This window comes from Nuphar pumila, chromosome 8, assembly GCF_984573655.1.
Source record: "Nuphar pumila chromosome 8, dmNupPumi1.hap1.1, whole genome shotgun sequence".
In the NCBI taxonomy this organism is placed as follows: Eukaryota; Viridiplantae; Streptophyta; class Magnoliopsida; order Nymphaeales; family Nymphaeaceae; genus Nuphar; species Nuphar pumila.
This window is the reverse complement of record NC_143256.1, coordinates 19,386,417-19,393,641: the sequence shown is the minus strand read 5'-3', so window position 1 is coordinate 19,393,641 and position 7,225 is coordinate 19,386,417. Positions and strand designations below refer to the sequence as shown.

Here is a 7,225-nt window from a genome sequence, read left to right as displayed (position 1 = left end):
GTAACCAACGGGGGCTCTGCTTGTTTGGTAGGAGCTGTTAGTGCAAGTCACCATGTGATGGAACGTTGCAAGTTCAAAACCCAATGGTATGTAGTGTAACGGGTGGAGTCGGCCTAACCCCATCTTGCTTATTAAAAATAAGAAAGAAAAGGTAACAAAAAAAAAACTGAGACTCACCGATGCTAACATGACAATTTTAACTGTGATGTTTAAGGGGGTGTTTGTGTGTCATGGAAAATTCAAGTTTTTTCGCAAAAAATGCATCGATGGGCGTGCGTTTCTGCAGAACTTACAATGCCAAAACAAACATGGCGTATGGAAAAATGCCTCGACGGGTGTGTCATTTTACACACTTAACTCTCATTTTTCTCGAAAAACTGTTCTCATGTGGGTCCCATTTAGTTTCCGCCGCAGAGGAATCCACTAAAGAAGTGCCGCAGAACCCTATTCCTTGACAAGAAAACGCCGCTAAATGTTTGTTTCATCGTAGCCAAAAGACTAGAAAAAGAGGCGTCACATTTTTTAAATGCGGCCCAACTTTGACAATCCATGCAGCAAACATCTGGTCGACTCGAAATCGTAGCTTTCTCAAAAGCCAGTCTGGTAAAAGGTCCCTCAAGGACAGAGTAGGACGCCGGACCCACTTGAATCCAGACCGAGTTCGTCCTATCGTTTATGAATGCCAATGGATTCACATAAATGAATGCACCATCTAAATCTAACCCATGGCCTAGTCTCAGAGTGCAAGCAAAATATGAGGGACCGACAATCTGCCGTTGGTGATGATTTTTTATTCTTCTTTGGATTATAAAAAAATATAATAGAAAAAAAATAGATACCAACGGGAGATCTGCTTATCTGGCAAGAGCAGTTAGTGCACGTCACTTGTGTTGGTTGTAAGTTCGAATCCCAATGGTACTGTCGAAAAAAAGGGAAAAAAAAAGTAAATGCGTGTGACCCTGTCCACTAATAACCTAACAGGCTTACACGTTTGGCACTCAGAACCGAACAAACTTTTTTCTCTTAAACAGTTTAATGTTGCTAATTCCATTTAGTGCACGTCACATGTAGTTTTTTTATTATTTATAATTGAATCATTTGCACACAATTAAAAAATGACAAAGCAAGCATGCATAATGTTGCTAATTCCATTTTCTTTTGATACCTCAAAGAGTAAGGAAAGGGTGATTTTTTTGTCTTTCTATCATTGACATTCTGTTTATGATAGAGATAATATCTTTTTTTTTTCTAGCATTATTTACCATATGTGAAGTTTGATTGAGATTGCCTTGATATTTTACATTTAAATTTGTTTCGGTTGTATTTTGTGCTTTGCACAATTTATAGTTTAATCCATCTTTGTCATGGTGATCTCCTTCTCTTTGTTGTATTTTTTGTTTTTGTTTGTAGGTGGGATTCAGGATCAACTGTTGGTGAGTTTGACGGTCATTCAAGACGTGTCTTAAGTTGTGCATTCAAGCCTACAAGACGTTTTCGTATTGTTACATGTGGAGAAGATTACTTGGTGAATTTCTATGAGGGACCACCATTTAGGTTCAAACTGTCACAAAGGTTAGTCTTGTTTATGGTATTAAGAGATTGATTTATACTATATTAGGTCAATGAGAGTGCAAATTTGCTAAAGGTTCAGCTGTTTTAACATAATTGTTTTGTATGAAGAATCCTTTGGTACATTGTCTTTCTTTTTTGGTAAAGGTATGAGGATCCAATGCAGGAACTGAAGCGTGACATGTTAGCCTGTCGAAGCAAATGAAATTCTAATAGCTATTCAGTATATGATGTGTTAGCTTTTAAGTAAATAATGACCATTCTCAAACTTTAGGAGTGCACTCTGGCTTGAAACATTACTATAACGTTTAACTTGCAATGGAATATAAAATCATGGTATAAATAAGTGTTCCTAGTATCTTCATGCTTGAATGACATTTTCCAAAAGCAATGCACATGATGTAAATAATATTTTCTCCAAATTGTAAGGAATTATGTGCTCTAGTGAGGGAGATGTATACCTGCCCTTTATCTGATGTGTAGTCTGTTTAAAACTAGTAAGAGAATTAACTAATAACATCCAAGGGGAATATATCAGGGTATTGAAGATAACATTTAAACTATTATTCCTAAAATGGCCAACACAGGTTTAAATTAACTGCACCGTCTAGGTAAATGTTTTAATATAATTGATCTTTGTTCTTGTAGGGACAGGACTACCACTTTTTCTACCAAAAATCTAAACAGATTTTTCAAGCCATAACTAGAGAGCTTTTCTGTCCTAGAGGATGGGCCCTGCTGGTTTCCAGATCACAGTTCATATCTTGATAATATTGCTTCAAAATACATTATAACTGCCAAGCCCCCTTCATGAGAGCGATATAGTTATGAATCTAGTCTGAGCACATCAGGAACACTTACTAATTTAGGTCTCTCTCCCTCTGTGTTTAAGGCTGGAAGGTTATAAAAATGGCAAAAAGCAGAAAATATGACAAGAACATGAGGGGCTTGGCAAACTTTCTTTTTCTTAACGGTTAACATAGGTTATGGATATATAAATGATAAAAGAGTAAGTTAACCGATAAGGGAAAAGGCTACTAACAAATGACGATTCTCTAGAAAATCTATTTGCACATTCATAAAGGTTTAAGTTTCATATATACATATGGATTCATACAGTTTGAGGATTTGATTAACATATTTGTTAGATTTGAAATTAGATCAAACTAGATTAGCTTTCTATTCAAAGTAATTTAAACATGTATCTCTATTTGAATCTTTATGGCTATGGCCACATATGAGAAAAAATGGAAAGAATGGAGAATGGGGCATGCCAAGATTATGTCTTGGGTCATTAGTAGTCTTGATATCAAGAAGTGCTTGAGTCTAGCTAAATTTGAACATGCAAATAAATATTTGCATGAGACTATCTTAAGAAAATGTATTCTCTTAAATCTATGTCACATGGGTGCAGGTGCAGGGGCAGGGGTGCGACACTTTAAAAAAACTTGGGTGCGGGGATGCGGCAAAAAGTTGGACATAAATGACCCTGGGTGCATTGACTGCACCCAGGGTCAGGTTGATCGCATCGGGTGCGGGTGCGATGTGAGTGCAGCACCTAGTTGAAGAGTCCCTGTGACATAGTCTTAAAGATATTACCCACATTTGCAACTTGTAAGACAAGGTACACACTATGATTCAAGGAGAAAAATGTATTAGAGAATATTTTAGTAAGTTGTTCGACCTTTGGAATGAGTTTGCTCTTCTTGAGTCACAATGACATTATCCCAAAGACATAGAACTCCGTCAAAGACAAATTGATGTGAAACATTTCTATCAATTCATCAATGGTCTAAGACCGGAGTTTGAGTCTACTAAATCGGCTTTCTTCATAAAGGAGAAGTTCTCTCTATTGAAGAGCTAAGTATGAAAGAAAATAGACTAAAAAAAAGACATTTAAAGATGATGATAATTCGGTCATAGCCGTGTCTAGGCTGAGAAACCATGTCCATGCTTACCAACTACTACATTATAACTATCACATTATAAGAGACCAAACAATGATAGCTATGGAAAGCAAGACAATGAGTTTGAAAAAAATATAAATTATTTGCTATTATTGTCGTGAACCGGGGTATGTCAAGATATATTGTCCTAAACTAAAGATACCCTATGAGAAGAAGGTAGCCTCCGTTGCTCAAGAGTCAAGTGAATTCAAAGCTACACAAGAATCAACTATTGAGAGCATGTCCTTGACTCAAATTGTAGAAGCTCTTCAACCTCTATTCAAAGGAGCTTCACCAACCGAAGCTACGGTCTCTTCTGTTGGCATCTTTGATCCCAGTAAGTCTCTTTGGCTTCTTGGCTCATGTGCCTCATTTCATATGACACTAAATTGTGATATTTTATCTGGATGTCATAACTCAAGCGAGTCAAATGTTTTTTATTGTTGATAGAATATCTCTTGAGATAAAGGGAATAAGAAATTTTGAAAATATTTTAAAGAGATTTTTTATTCAAAAAATTAGATATATTCCCAAGTTAAGCCTAAATCTTTTATTTGTCTCTTAATTATGTGACCTTTGGTATAATGTTTCTTTCTCTTCTATTGGTTTATGAGTGCTGGATCGTCTCTCAGGGAAGCTGATTGGAGAAGGCTGTAAAGAAGGAGGTTTATACTACATAGATTTTTTGGAAATACCTAAGAATACTTTTTGTTATAATGTTTAAAAACTGAATTTTGGATTTTGGAGCTCCCTAACCAAAATCTTCTGAAATATTATCTGCATGAATGCAACCAAAACTGATTGGAGCTCCCATGTGGCAGGTCATGAATCCCCTTGTCATTTTGTGGTTGATGTATGCTTCAAAATTTCCCTTCATATCTTCATCTGGTCTGATACCATCTTCAGATTGATGGTAACATGATTATGTTCCTTTGATGTGTGAAAGAATATGTGGTGTGTGCGAACCTTGAAACAAGGTGAGAGAAATGAGTGAGTGAGGAGGAAGAAGAAGATATAGGAAAAGAGAGGAAGTGAGAAAAGACAAGGGAGAAAGAGAATAGGGGCTGGAATCGTGCCCTATCCCTCTCATATTGACCCTTATAAAGGTAATTTAAGTCAGTTTACAAAAATGCCCTTCATAACTATATCTTTTGACCTATTGCGTCTTGAATACAAAAAAGGACTTCACTAGCCAATCAATTTTGACTCTCATGTAATGCTTCCTTATAACATATTGTACTTCAAAGGATAAACCAGAGTTGCCAGTTGGGGAAGCGATTCGGGTAGCGGAAGGGGGAAGTGAGGGGGAAGCGAAAAAAGGAAAAAACAAAAAAAGGAAAAAACAAAAAAAGGAAAAAAAGATACATTTTGGAAGCGCCACGTTTCGCGCCTCCGAAATACGCTTCGGAGAAGCATGCTTCCCCATGTCCTATGGTACTTCCGGTAACCCTGGGATAAACCTCTAAACTGGTCATCATGATGTATATGAACCCTTTATTTTTGTTACCTCATTAATTCACTGGTCTGCACTCCAGTTAAGCTAACCAAAACAGAAAAAGTGAAAAAGTGGAAAACTTCCCTTAAGTATCCACTAAACCTGCCATCTTCTGATCGATGCAATTGGATTGAGTGTTAGATGTCTTCATCCTTCTAAGATTTTAATTCATGGTAGCCTCTTGGTTCAAGATAGAACGCAGAAACATAACATTTATTCAAGTTTCCTTGCATTGCTTGTTTGGCCCATCAAATATTGTGCATTGGTGTGATTTGGCTACATTGTTTACAAGATGCCTTTCCCCATTAATTGTTGAAGCATACTCTTTATTTTGGAGCAACAGTCGTGTCCTTGATTTGCAGAGTCCAATGCAAAACTTCTGGAAAAATGTTCTAGGGTTCATATTAATTAACATCGAGTGCTTGGTATTTTTTATTTTTTTTTTTCAAAATTTCTTGTAGGAAAAATGTAGTCATTATTTTAATTTTATGTCAATGATAAAAAACTCATTCATGGCATTGTAGCAATGTAGGCTTGTGGCCATAATAAAATATAATGTGCTGAGGAAGATGTTCTTGATTGTGTCTTACCGAACAGAGGTAGTATGTAAAGGAAACATTATTGTTTGAAGTGCAGGGAACATTCCAACTTTGTCAATTGTGTAAGGTTTTCTCCTGATGGAAGCAAGTTTATCAGTGTAAGTTCAGATAAGAAAGGTATACTATATGATGGGAGGACAGGAGAAAAGATTGGGGAGCTATTTGCTGAAGGTCACAATGGTAGCATCTATGCTGTTAGTTGGAGTCCTGACAGTAAAGAGGTATTTATGATATTCCTATGCTATTTTCATTATTGATTAATAATTATACTTCCAGTGGTGGACTTAGGATGCAAATATCTACATTGAATGATATCTACTTTTTCCTTTTTCAGATTCTTAGATTGATAATATGAACATTTTAATTGGAACACAATTAAATTTAAATGTTACTCATATAATCAAATGCCTGACTAATGGAGAGTTTTTCTTCTACTTTTTTGTTTTTTGGTTGATCGAAGAAGCACATTCATTTATCTGTTGAATGAAAGTTTTATACAATCTGGTTTACCTATATTCTAATGGTCTCCAGCACCATACTGGTTCTGATGGGGCTGTACTTGTCTGTATTACAGGTGTGAGTGGAAGTGTTAATCCAAAGTTTCATTGTGTGCTTTAGTCTGCTTTACTTTGGTATTGATAGAAAATTCTTTCATATTTTCTGTGCAGTTGGATAAACCTGGTTGAGGTTATATTTGTCACAAAATGGCACGGATCCCAATACCCTCCATAATGGACTCCGAGGGTCAAAACATAATGCATTTGAACAAAAACATAAGAACTAAAATGAAACACAATAGAATGTGAGTAAATAACTTCATTAATAAAGAACAGTAAAAATACAAAAAAAATACATTTTAATCCTCATTACAATACACTAAAAAACACACAAGAAGCCTAAAACCATGGTTGCTAGTCGAGGAAGCGAGAAGCGATATGTGAAGTGGAAGCGGGAAGCGTGGCACTTTCAAAATTTTAGGAAGCGGGAAGCATGGGACGACTTAAAAGCGAATCAAGAATCGTCTCGAAAGCGAACCAGAAGCGAATCTGGAAGCGACCTAGGAAGCGAGGGGGAAGCGAAAAATAAAAAAAAAATAAAAATACAAAAAAAGGGAGGAAATGCAGGGAAAGCGAAGGAGAAGCGTGCTTCCCATAAATGGGAAGTGTGTTTCCTATAAATGGGAAGCATGTTTCCCATAAAAGAGAAACGCGCTTCCCATAAATGGGAAATGCGCTTTTCAAAAAAATTGATGCTTCTCAGTGCGTTTTGGAAGTGCGACCTTTTACGCTTCCGAAACATGCTTCCCCACTAGGCTAGGTGCTTCCAGTAACTCTGCCTAAAACTACTCATCACTCCCTCACCTTACAAAGGCACCCACCCACCCATATTTATAGAGAAAAGAAGGAAGAAGAGAGAGATTAAAGGAGAGAAAAAGGGAGACCACACTAACCATTGGACCATAAGTCAAACAACTAGTCCAAGTCAACCAAAGTTGACTTAACTTTAAAGTATATATATCAGAGTTACCGAAAGCACCTAGCCTAGTGGAAGCACGAAATGTTGTGCTTCCGAAACGCGTTGGGAAGCGCCATTTTTTTTTAGAAGCGTGCTTTCCC

General features: G+C 36.7%; 1 pseudogene; it reads left to right on the top strand.

Annotated features, from left to right (window-relative positions):
* The first annotated feature begins 308 nt into the window (after positions 1–308).
* The window catches only part of LOC149829721 (actin-interacting protein 1-2-like), a 129,208-nt pseudogene continuing 122,291 nt past the window's right edge, over positions 309–7,225 (top strand).